Source organism: Cricetulus griseus, chromosome 3 (assembly GCF_003668045.3).
Source record: "Cricetulus griseus strain 17A/GY chromosome 3, alternate assembly CriGri-PICRH-1.0, whole genome shotgun sequence".
Lineage (NCBI taxonomy): Eukaryota > Metazoa > Chordata > Mammalia > Rodentia > Cricetidae > Cricetulus > Cricetulus griseus.
The window spans coordinates 282671040-282683928 of NC_048596.1; the positions used below are offsets into that span (position 1 = coordinate 282671040).

Below are 12889 nucleotides of genomic sequence, written 5' to 3' on the forward strand. Positions count from 1 at the left end.
TAGCTAGATGCCTTTGCCATAGTTGGCAATTTATGATGGATACAAATTATAATACCATACATTAGTACAAATACTAGCAAACAATTCCTCTAGTGTGAAAATTCTACATGATGCCAAGTTGAGAGTTCCTCCTTTGGTGAAACTCTAGAGCTGCAAATTACAATTACAAATACTAACATTAAAATATTTTCTAGGATGCATCTCCTAACTGCTATAATTCAGAGTAACTCAGATGGGATTGAGTAAACTGGAGTAACCTCTTTCAATCCTGAAAAACAACCAAGTTTGGTTACCGTTACTCCACACGTGTTGAGTATTTGTTTTTAAATTTCCCATATCAAACCCCCAATTGTGTGAATGGCACAATGAATGTGAACAAAATGCCCTTAGTCTCTGCAGACCCTATTATATAGCTCTCATCGGCTGAGCCACTTTCCTTTCTAACTGTAGTGGAAAACCTTTAGATCTAACACTAACTTTTAACCTTCAGAGGATTACACTGGTATGTAACCCCAGCACTCAAATGCTGGGAAGAAAGCTGCCATGAGTCAGTAGCCTCCATGGGCTAGATAACAAAACAACAATAAAACAGTTCCATTCAGGAGAGCAAGAGCAGGCCTAAGAATTTCAAGTCTTTTGCAGCAAGAGAATCATATTTGAGGCAGCATTTTTGTTCTTACTTTCTCCTCTGTTGCTATGATTAAATTCTCTAACAAACACCAAATCAGGTAATAAATAGGTTTATTTGGTTGATACCCATAGGTCACAGTCCTCCCTTGTAGGAGCTTAGGATAGAAACTGAAGCTAATAAATGAAGGCAAAACACGAGGCTTTTCTCTCTTACTTTGTCACTGTTTCATGCTAAAGTAGCTCTCCTATCCAGCCCAGGCCCACTTGCTTTGAGACATTACCAACTTAGCAGATAAGTCTTCCTACATCAATCAAAATCAACACCATCTCTGAGACACAGCAATCAGACATTCTGATCTCAGCATGTCCTCAATTGGTGTTCCCTCAGATTGACTCTAGGCTATGTCATGTTGACAGCTGGGGCTAATTAGGAAAAAGAGACAATAATATATGAGAGGGTTTTAAAGATCCAAAAGCCAATGTATTACTCATATCTACTCACTTAAGCAGCAAAAACCCAAACATGAAGATAGCAACAACTGGAAAACACAGAAATGCAGGAAATGGGAAGAGTCAAGCATCTGAGATCAAGAAGAGAAAACTAAAACTGTCTCCCCACAGAAACCTCCAAAACCAACAAAAATTCAAGGAACTCATAGCATAAATTTTCTGAATACAAATTTGTTGAATATGCATCATTTTCCAGAGAAACAACAATATAATTAGATGATAATAAAACTAACAACATAGATGCCACCACTAAAAAATGAAATATAAAGACTTACCTCCCTTAAAAAAGAATGATAAGAATCTAATCAAAATTGAACTTCAAGAAATCACTAACTAGAATTCATCCTTGTACACTCCAGTTCTGTCCTTTGCTGATAAAGAAATATGGAGTGCATGAGGAGAGCTGTTCCACCAAAATTGGAGAGGTTCACTGAAGGAGGTCTGGGAGAACCTGGTACATACCATTTTGTTTCCTATGATTGATGATTGCCTGTAAGTCTGCATCAGAATGAGGAAATAAAAACTTTTTAAAACAAAATTCAGGATAACAGACTTTTAAAGAATCAGTGCATACCTAAAGCAACTTTTTCTGCTCTCATTGCTTTGTAAGTCATAAGCACTTTTGAAAAGAGGTTTATTGATATATTTTGCATATGTTTTTGTTCATGAGAGAGAATGTCTTCCATATGTATACAGAATCTGATATACTAGATAGGGTGAGCCTCTCAACTTGAGTGTAGATTTCTAAACTTAAGTCATCCCCAAAAGGAGTATGAGCTACCTGCCAAGACCCACAATATGTTTTATCCAATAAACCCAAAGTCTTTCACAGATTAACAACAACAAGAACAACAAAACCTAAAAAAGTAAATAAGTAATCCTTTGGAACATGATGCATCAAGATTAAGATGTTGTGTATGGTTAATTTGAAGCTTGGCTGTTTTGATTCTCTGAAATTCAGCTTGAAATTTGAACCCCAGTCTCTGGGTATTTTATTTATCATGCTACAACTGGTGCCTAATGTTAAAAAACAAACTCACAAAAAAGCCACTTTGAGGTCACTGGCCCAGGTCCAAACCCGAGCTACAGGTGGGACTCCCACCTGAGTCCCTGCTGCCTGAGTCCCTGCCTGACCAGCTAAGTTTTCTTTTGTTTCTCCTCAAATCTTTGAGCAAGTGTGGGATTTTTTGGTTGTAGTTTTTTTAAAGTCTTCAGCTGCTAGCAAAACTCAGGAGACTTTCGGGCTTTTCCTAGAGCCTCTCTCCTTGGTCTGATTCTGCTCACAGCCAGAAGCTAGTTCTCTGATTCTGATGTGCCCTGCCTCACAGTTCACTGAGATTGTTGGCATATTTGGTAAGTCAACTGGAAATTCTTAAAGGAAGGGGTTAATTTAAAAAGAGGGTTCCTATTCACAGTAACAAATGGAAAACACTATTAACATGCAGAGAATTAGGTCTGATTATGTATGATTACATAATGGATGGTTTAAAAATGGAACAATTAAATGAAGGGATAATGAACTGAACTGGGATTGACTTACTGTTGATTATCATTTTGATAATGTTTGTTGTAGTTTTGATAATTCTTGGTTTATCTCCGAAACAGTTGGTTGATATGAGTGCTAAGATGAAGGGCATAGAAAAACTTGTTAAAACAGATTATAGAGCTATTTAAACACAGATGGAGTAATTACACAGAGAATCTAATTTGGCATTGCATTTTAAGGTTAAAAAGGAACACTCTAAGGTCTTAAGAGAACCATCATTAATATATCCAGTTACCTTACAGGATGTGCCAAATGAAGGAAATCCTATAGGAGCTACTTGGAAGCCTGTGACAATGTTAGATTTTGGGAAATTCAAGGAAGTTGTAGTCTTGTATGGCATCCATTCACCATTTGTGAAGCAGATGTTAAACATGTGGTCAGTTTGTAATAGGGTTGAAGAAGGAGGTTTCTGTCCCATCTGGTTCCACTGCCGATTTGCCGCAAATGAGCACACAGAGACATATTAATTACTAAACTGTTGGCTGGATGGCTTAGGCTTTTTATTTGCTAGCTCTGCCTTAATTATTAACCAATTTCTATTAATCTATGAATTTTAATGAGGTCTTGGCTTATCATAGAATGCCCGGACCTGTTACTCCTTTGGTGGCTTCATGTCATCTCTCCACCACCCCTCTCTGCCTTTCTCTCCCAGCCTTGTCCTGGTCTCATAGCTCTACCTGCCCTTCCTGCCTGGCTATTGGCCAAACAGTGTTTTATTCATAAACCAATAAGAGAAACATATATACAGAAGCACATTCCCCATCATAGGGTTATCCCTATAGATTAGATTTATTTGATTAAAGCTGTCCTACAGGCTGGTCCACACTTAAAATGGGTTTCCTGATTCTGAGAAGAGGCTAAGAATAATGAACCAAAGGTTAAAGCAACAGGTATGGATATCTCCAAGAAAAAATTCTTGGAGGAGGTGGTTATGTTTCTTTAGAAAGGCAATGCCAATAAGATCATCATCTCTGGGGTTTAATCCACACAGCAGCTTTGAATGCTTAGGACAGAATTGGCGAAGCAGGAAAGAAAATTGGGTCATTTACAAAAGTCATAACAGGGTACAAAAGAAGAATTCATGTATTTCTTACAAAGACTGCTATCAGCAGTAAATAGAACGATATCAGATTCAGAAGCTAGAACAAACTATGGCTTTTGAAAATGCTAATGCCCTGCAGGCCTGTAGAAGACTGCAGATAGATCCATGTCTATCACCATGCACAAAACTTAATTCCAAATGGATTAAAGACCTCAACATAAACACAGCCACACTGAACTTATTAGAAGAGAAAGTAGGAAATACCCTTGAACAAATTGGTACAGGAGACAGCTTCCTGAACATACCACCAGTAGCATAGACACTGAGATCCACAATTAATAAATGGGACCTCCTGAAACTGAGAAGCTTCTGTAAGTCAGAGGACATAGTCAACAAGACAAAATGACAACCCATGGATTGGGAAAAGATATTCACCAACCCCGCATCTGACAGAGGGCTGATCTCCAAAACTTACAAAGAACTCAAGAAGCTAGTCTCCAAAACACCAAATAATCCAATTAAAAAGTAGGGTACAGAACTAAATAGACAATTCTCTATAGAGGAATCTAAAATGGCTGAAAGATACATAAGAAAGTGTTCAAAATCCTTAGCCATCAGGGAAATGCAAATCAAAACAACTCTGAGATATCATCTTACTCAAGTCAGAATGGCTAAAATCAAATATACCAATGACAGTTTATGCTGGAGAGGTTGTGGAGAAAGGGAGCACTCTTCCACTGCTGGTGGGAGTGCCAACTTGTAAAGTCACTTTGGAAATCTGTATGGCGATTCCTCAGGAAAATGGGAATCAGTCTACCACAAGATCCAGCAATTCCACTCTCAGGCATATACGAAAAAGAAGCACATTCATACAACAAGGACATGGGACTGATCAAGACCCCCTGAATGTGGGTGTCAGTAAGGAGTCCTTGGAAATCTACGGGGGCCTCTTGTAGTGGACCAGTACTTATCTGTATCATAGGAATGGACTTTAGAAGCCCATCCCACATGGAGGGATACTCCCTGAGCCTATACACAAGGGGGTTGGCCTAGGCCCTATCTCAAAGAATATGAAAGACTTTCAAGACCCCCCTATGGAAGGCCTCACCCTCCCTGGGGAGCAGAAAGGGTAGGGCGTTAGTTGGGGGGGCAGGGGAGGAGGGGACAGAGAGAGACCTGGGATTGACATGTAAAATAATTTTCTTTCTAATAAAAAAAGGGGGGAAAGAAAATGCTAATGCCCAGTGCAAAAGCAAGATCAGCACCTTTGGTGGATTGGAGCTGAGATACATGACCATGATGATGATACATGCATAGGAGAGATGATTTCAAGAAAAATCACAATGTCAAATATTTTAATTGTGGCAGACAAGGTCACTTAAAAAGGGACTGTAAACAAGGCATTTCTAGAAATAATTCTTTTTATAAATATAACCCAAACAGAATACTCCTACATTCTGGATTGTGCACAGGTAGTGGCAAAGGTAGACAAAGGAATGTAGGTCAACAAGAGATTATCAAGGTAATAATTTGTCTTTGGGAAATGTCTTGAGGGGCCTTTCAAAGGTTCCCTATGACAAAACTGATTCATTTATTTCCTGCCCCCATGGATGAAACCCTTTCCCTGAACAATTAATTAACCTGATGACTATTAAAAGAAAACATTTTGTTCTGGATGACAGAAGAACTTTAGAAGCTAAACCAGAACTTTCAGGAGAAACTACAAATCAAAATTGATAAAGATTAGATTAGGAATCTTCTCAAAGGTAGGGTTTGAGAAAAGTGGTGTTTTTACCTTTTAAGGAAAATAAAAACAAACAACTTGAGGAATTTAAGCCTGTGGACAAATAATCATCCAGGAAATAGGGAGAAATGTCTGAAAAAGTAACCAAGAAAAGAAATAAATCTTACCTAATGTTATCTCTGAAGTCTCAAAAAGAAGATTGTATCTAAGCTGGGTGGAGGTCAATCACACCTACAATTCCATCACTTAGGAGGCAGAAGCACGCGGATAACAGTGAGTTTGAGACCAGCCTGGTCTACAAAATGATTTTCTGAACCACCAGGACTGTTAACACAGAGAGAACCTGTCTTCAAAAACAAAACAAACAAACAAGAAGGAACCCCACAACAATTTCACCAGAACTATGACAACACCATTAAGTTAAATAACTCCAGCTGAAGATAGGCTTTGGATCACAGACACTGCATAGAACAAATTTGAGATGGTCAGCTGAAGTGATCCAGCCTCACAGACACTGCTTAGAATAATTTCGAGGTCACTACAAAGCTACAAAAAGAAACCCTGTCTCAAAAAAAAAAAACAAAAAACAAAAGAAGCAGTTAATTAAATAGTATTTCTTTAAATTACATATCACATCACTGTAGCTTATTTAAAGCTACATAAACTCAAATGAAAGGAATGTGCCATATGGTAAACTTTACAGCTGTCTCTCAAGTAACTCTATTTCTTAATTTCCTAGTCCCTATTCAAGTAAATCGATGCTGGATTTAGAGTTGGATTTGGCTTTCCTTCCCTAAAATCCAAACATGTTGTTTAAATAAACTTTAGAGTTTTTGTATTACATCAAGAAGCCAATTGATGTAATACAAAATAAATGAAGAACTTGAGGACTGCCTTTGTCTTTCTTGGCTCTTTCCTTCAAAGTGTACACTGTCTCACAATCATTACTTTTCCACGATTGCCTTTTCCAGCATACATACATACATATACAAGCAAACATTTCTCTGCTAACACTTGTGTTTGAGTCCCACACAGCCAATGAAGACCTGCAAGTCAGACCAAATGACCAAAAAGGCAGCCACCATAAGCGGCTTTTTGTCTGTTTACCCATCTGTTGGCCGAAACCAGAAAGGTCCTGTCTGTATTTCCTATGGGTGAAGCAAACAAACAAACAAAAATGGCAAAATCCTCTCTCCAGACAATCGTCAGGCCAGGAGCATTGCCAGGGCCAAGCCTGAAAGTCACAGGAGTCTGATGGGACTCCGCATTTAAGGTACCAAAAAGAAAGAAAAAAAGAAAGAAAGAAAGAAAATGGTTCCAAATGGGGCTAGTTGCTGAAGGAGCCAGAATGGCTACCAATGGACCTCATTTGTGGGAAATATACCAGAAGCAGTCATCAGTGAGAAGGATCGACCATAAACTTAAAGGTCATGGCTTGTGGGGGTTCTCACACCCCCAAGAACACTGGAAGGGTGTCATATACTCAACGGTAAATCCTTTGGGTTCAGGGAGACATTTACGCCAACAGAGAGCAGGCTCCCTTACTGAATCGTTGCCTCTGTTGCTTGTAGAGTCCTAGTGAACTAGTGAGATGGAGGGTGAGCCTTTGATTTGAGTGTCAGGGTCCTCATAAGTTCCTGAATGACCAATAGCAGCTGGCAGGAGAGATTACAGAGGGAGCCTATTCACGTTGGTCACCAAAAATGTTTTTTCTGAAAGATTAAAAATTAGAGAAAGATGGCAAGATGGAAACCTGCATGAAGGAACATGACGGGTGAAGAGTGCATTAATCATAGAGTTTATTACAGGTGGGGGAGGGAGAGCGGGAGTGGGAAAGATGAGAGAGATGTAGAAGAGGAAGAGAGAGAGCAGAGAGCAGGGAGTAGGTAATAGAGAAGAGAAGAGGAGAGGACAAAGGCCATAAGTAGGCAGGGGTCTGTCTTTTAAAGGGGTCCTTTATACCTTCATGCAGACTTAGTTCCCATGGAACCCTGGACTGACCAGGATACTTGCCTGAGTGGATTCTGTGAGATAACAGGGCCAGGCTACCATAATTCCTGAACCTTTCACATTGGGTTATGGATATTTGTCATTGTTTAGGGGAACTGGTTACAAGATGTTGTTGGTTATGGTCAGGAAGAATGTTAAACAAAGAGGATTACATTCATGGCTTTTGTTTTGAAAAAAAAAAGGTATGGGGGATACAGATATGACAGGATAAAAGAGAAGATTACTGAATCTACTCTTAAGAAGAAACTTCTAGTTTTAAATATTTTAAATTGATTTGGACTTTTATATATTGAATAGAAATACTGATATTGATACTAATTGTTATACCTATTCTACTCATTCTACAATGTAATGTAAATTTCTAGTCTTTGAAAGTTTTTATTACCAACTATATAAGATAAGCTATATAAGTCACTTGCTGCAATCAAACTTACGAACATATTAGATATCTTTTCAAAGTCAAACAGATATATTTTAGAGACTATGGCATATAAGATGTTTTAATAACATAGGTTTTTTTTATGACAATGAGACATGTCTGCTCCTCGCAGCACCAATCTACTTCACAGAAGATGGAGGATATTCAAGAGACTCACATGGAGTTTATTTTCTTTGTGGCAAAAGTAAGCCACTGGGCAAGAAAGTGCCTTTACCTTGACTGGTGACCAAATTGGACAAACAGGACACAAAAGATAGTGACTGCAAAACCTTTCCAAGACAAGGAGGAACAGCCCTTTAGAAAATCCTGCTTCACAGAAAAGTCTGTTAAATATGCTGGGCCTGTAGATCAAAGAAGGATGCCCAAAGTTGCAGAAGAACTTTGGGTGACTGTTCAGGCAGCCAGCTATTTATGTCATTCCTCACAGTTTTTGGAAGTATCAAAAGTAAATCAAGTACCACACATCAAACTTAAGTCAAGACCACATAAACAAAAGAAAGTAAATAGACCTATAACCTCTGAGGAGATACACTCTGAAGATGGATAGTTTCTGTCCTGCCTGGTCCCACAGCCAATTTGTCCCAAGTAAATACACCAACTCTATATTAATTATAAAAGAGTTGGCCAATGGCTGGTCTTCTTATTGGCTAGCGCTCTCTCTTAATTATTAACCCATTTATATTAACCTAAATATTTCCACTTGGTCTTGTCTTACCAGAGAAGGGTCCAGACCTGTAACTCCTTTCTGTGCTACATGGCGTCTTTCCTTGGCCGATTCTCTCTGTCTCTCCAGCATTCTCCTCCTGTCTTAGACCTGCCTTTCTTTCTGCATCTACTGGCCAATCACTGTTTTATTCAACAGCCAATAAGAGAAACATACATACAGAAGGACATTACCCATCATGTCCTCTTTTCTGTCTACATAAAAAGAAAGATTTTAACTTTAACAGTAAAATTACATATAACAAAACAGTTACCAGGTAAGAAGTATAGTTAACAATATGTAGTCCATTAACATTTGGCAAAATTTAAAGAAAATATTTGTGAGTCTAAAGTTTTCTATGTAATATATACTTTATCATAACTAAGGCAAACCATAATTATAACTATCTGTCTTCAACTTCATCAAAGACCACAGAAGGACAATATACAAACTCTAGAATTGACAAGAAACATCTCACTGCCTAGACAGTCACCCAAAGTTCCTCTGTAACAATGGAGCATCCATCTCCAGCCCATTAGCCATAGCGTGTCTGGCAGACTTGTCATCAAAGCAGAGCTTGCCAGTAAGAAGCTCTAGCCATCAGCCAACAATTTAATAATTAACATGTCTATGTGTTTATCTGAGACTAAATGGCTACGGAAACAGGTTGAAATGAAACTTCAGCAACAACTAACTTTTTATTTATTTATTTATTTATTTATTTGTTTGTTTGTTTTTTGAGATAGGGTTTCTCTGTATTGTTTTTGGAGCCTGTCCTGGAACTCACTCTGTAGATCAGGCTTGCCTCAAACTCAGAGATGCACCAACCTCTGCCTCCCAAGTGCTGGGATTAAAGGCTTTCACCACCAAGGCCCAGCTTATCAATTAACTTTGTTAAAGTGTTTTGACAGCCGGGCATTGGTGGTGCACGTCTTTAATCCCAACACTTGGGAGGCAGAGGCAGGCAGATCTCTGTGAGTTTGAGGCCAGCCTGATCTCCAGGGTGAGTGCCAGGATAGGCTGCAAAGCTATACAGAGAAACCCTGCCTCGGAAAACAAAACAAAAACAAAAAAAATGTTTGACAAAACAGCAAATGTTGGGGTATATCATCTAGCCTAGGACTTACACTCAAGAGACTGACACAGGAGGAATATGAGTTCAAATGCATCCCTAACTAATTATTGGCATGGATAACAAACATCTGAAGAAAATTTGTGAAAATATGAGAAACAAAACCAGGAACAACAACCCACCACCCTTTCACAGACACACTTATTTTAAAAGCATGATCACACACTGCCTGACATTTGAATAAACAACAAACAATTTAGATAGTTGGGAATCTCACTCTATATATTTTGACAGAAAAAATATCTATCACTAAGTGAGAGCACAATAGAATATTTACAAAAGCCTCAGAAGGAATATAAAGACCACAAAATAAACTTCATAAAATGGATTTGCCAAACATATAGCACATTTAATACCTAATTCGAATGTTGTAACATAGAAACCACAATGCAGTAATCTCCACAATCAGTCTTGAATGAGCATTGTAAATAATTAACTTTCTGTAGGATGAAAAAGACATGAAACAGTCTTTTTTTAAACTAAAGACAAGTTGTTACAAAAAAAATTTTTTTTGCATGAATAGGTCTTTGTCTTCCAAGAGTTCTTCCCCAATACCTGATATCAAGATGATCCAAAAAAGATTTAAAATGTGTACAGGCTTACAGAAATAGATGAGGAAAGTTATGACAAGTTCAATGCCAGGACCTAGGTCAGGTTTTTGAGAACTTTCTGTAGTTCCTCTTACAGGAATACACAAGGGTCTAATCTTGGGAACAAGGATGAACATTCACAAACCTACACTGATATCACATAATTAAAATTAAATCAATCTTTACCCAAACAGATTTCCACACGAGTATTTTCTGATGTAAACATTCATTCCTGTAACCCAGGTGTTGAGTCATGCAAACTCTTGACTATTTTCCGGTCATCATAACTTGGTTCATGTAACAGAAAGCAAGCACATAGGATTGAATTTTGAGAAACCAACCTTAATGAGGTTTTTATGTAATTAAAGAAAAGTGAGAAATCAAAAAAGGGCTACCTTATTGATGAATTCCTAGGACTTCTGTCCTTATGAGTTTGCAGGTACAAACAAAATAGAGGCATCATAAGGCTTGAACAGACTGTTGACATTTGTCAGATTTTTTCTCCAGAATTGTGTGTAACTAAATGTGTGTTGAAGATTGTACAAAATCCTATATAGTTAGATTCTCTTCAGTATGAACTTTTTCAGCTCCTCAAAGATTATTGTGATATGCAAAGTATACAACTTTACCATACTGCTTACATTTATAGGATTTCTCTTTAGTATGTTTTTTTTTCATGATTTTAAATCCTGATGACACATACAAAGGCTTTACCACATTGATTACATTCACAGGGTCTCTCTCTCCAGTATGTGTTCTTTTATGTTTTTGGAGTTTACTGACTTGTGAAAAGGCCTTTTCACATTGAATACATATATAGGGTCTCTCTCCAGTATGTGTTCGTTTATGTTATTTATGGTGATCGTAAGTCGCAAAAGCTTTACTACATTGATTACATTCATAGGGTTTTTCTCCAGTATGTTCTTTTATGTGTGTAGAGATTACTGACTAGTAAAAAGGCATTACCACATTGATTACATTCATAGAGTTTCTCTACTATGTCTTCTTTTATGTGTGTAGAGATGACTGACTTGTGAAAAAGCTTTACCACAATCATTACATACATAGGGTTTCTCTCCAGTATGTATTCTTTTATGTACTTGAAGATGACTATGAGTTGCAAAGGCTTTACCACATTCATTACATTCATAGTGTTTCTCTCCGGTATGTGTTCTTTTATGTTTTTGGAGATTATTAACATTTGCAAAGGCTTTACCACATTGAATACATACATAGGGTTTCTCTCCAGTATGTGTACTTTTATGAGTTATGAGACTGCTGTGTTGTGAAAAAGCTTTATTACATTGATTACATTCATAGGGTTTCTCTCCAGTATGTGTTCTTTTATGTTTGTGGAGATTACTGATATTTGCAAAGGCTTTCCAACATTGATTACATACATAGGGTTTCTCTCCAGTATGTGTTCTTTTATGATTTATGAGACCGCAGTGTTTTGAAAAGGCTTTACCACATTGATTACATTCATAGGGTTTCTCTCCAGTATGTATTCTTTTATGTGTTATGAGACTGCTTTGTTTTGAAAAGGCTTTACCACACTGATTGCATTCATAAGGTCTCTCTCCAGTATGTGTGCTTTTATGTGCTTTAAGGTGACCTAGAAATGCAAAAGCTTTACCACATTCATTACATTCATGAGGTTTCTCTCCAGTATGCATTCTTTTATGTGTGTGGAGATTACTGGCTTGTGAAAAGGCTTTACCACATTGATTACATATATAGGGTTTTTCTCCAGAATGTGTTCTTTTATGTGAGTTGAGACTACTGACTTGTGAAAAGGCTTTACCACATAGATTACATACATAAGGTTTCTCTCCAGTATGTGTTCTTTTATGTACTTGAAGCTGACGGTGAGTTATAAAAGATTTACCACATTCATTACATTCATAGTGTTTCTCTCCAGTATGTGTTCTTTTATGTTTCCGAAGATTATTGAGATTTGCAAAGGCTTTACCACATTGATTACATACATAGGGTTTCTCTCCAGTATGTGTATTTTTATGACTTATGAGACTGCTGCGTTGTGAAAAAGATTTATGACATTGATTACATTCATAGGGTTTGTCTCCAGTATGTGTTCTTTTATGGAGTCGGAGACAACTGTGACATGCAAATACTTCACCATATTGAATACTTTCATAAGGTTTCTCTCCAGTATGAATTGTTTCATGCCTTTGAAGATGCCTGTAACACAAAAGGTTTTCACACATTGAGTATATTCAGAGGGTTTTTTTTTACCTGTATGGCTTCTTCCATTCCTGGAAAGATAATTGGCACATGTGAAAGCTTTACCACATGCATTATACTGAAGAAACTTATATGTCTACAAATTAATTTCATAATATGGACTAAGTATAAAGAGGAATCAGACCTTAAGTTTTACATTCATGATGCTTCATTTCATGAGGGATTGTTTTGTGGCTTTGAAGATACCTGTGACAGTAAAACCCTTTGTTTCATGGCCCACATTTATTGCATCATTTGATGTAAGATTTTTCACATATTTGAAAAGAACTGGGGGAATT

At 37.5% G+C, this 12889-nt stretch overlaps 1 pseudogene; it reads right to left on the reverse strand.

Moving 5' to 3' along the window:
* Window positions 1-9113: 9113 nt before the first annotated feature.
* LOC113835030 lies at window positions 9114-12327 on the reverse strand (annotated as a pseudogene).
* Window positions 12328-12889: the final 562 nt, after the last annotated feature.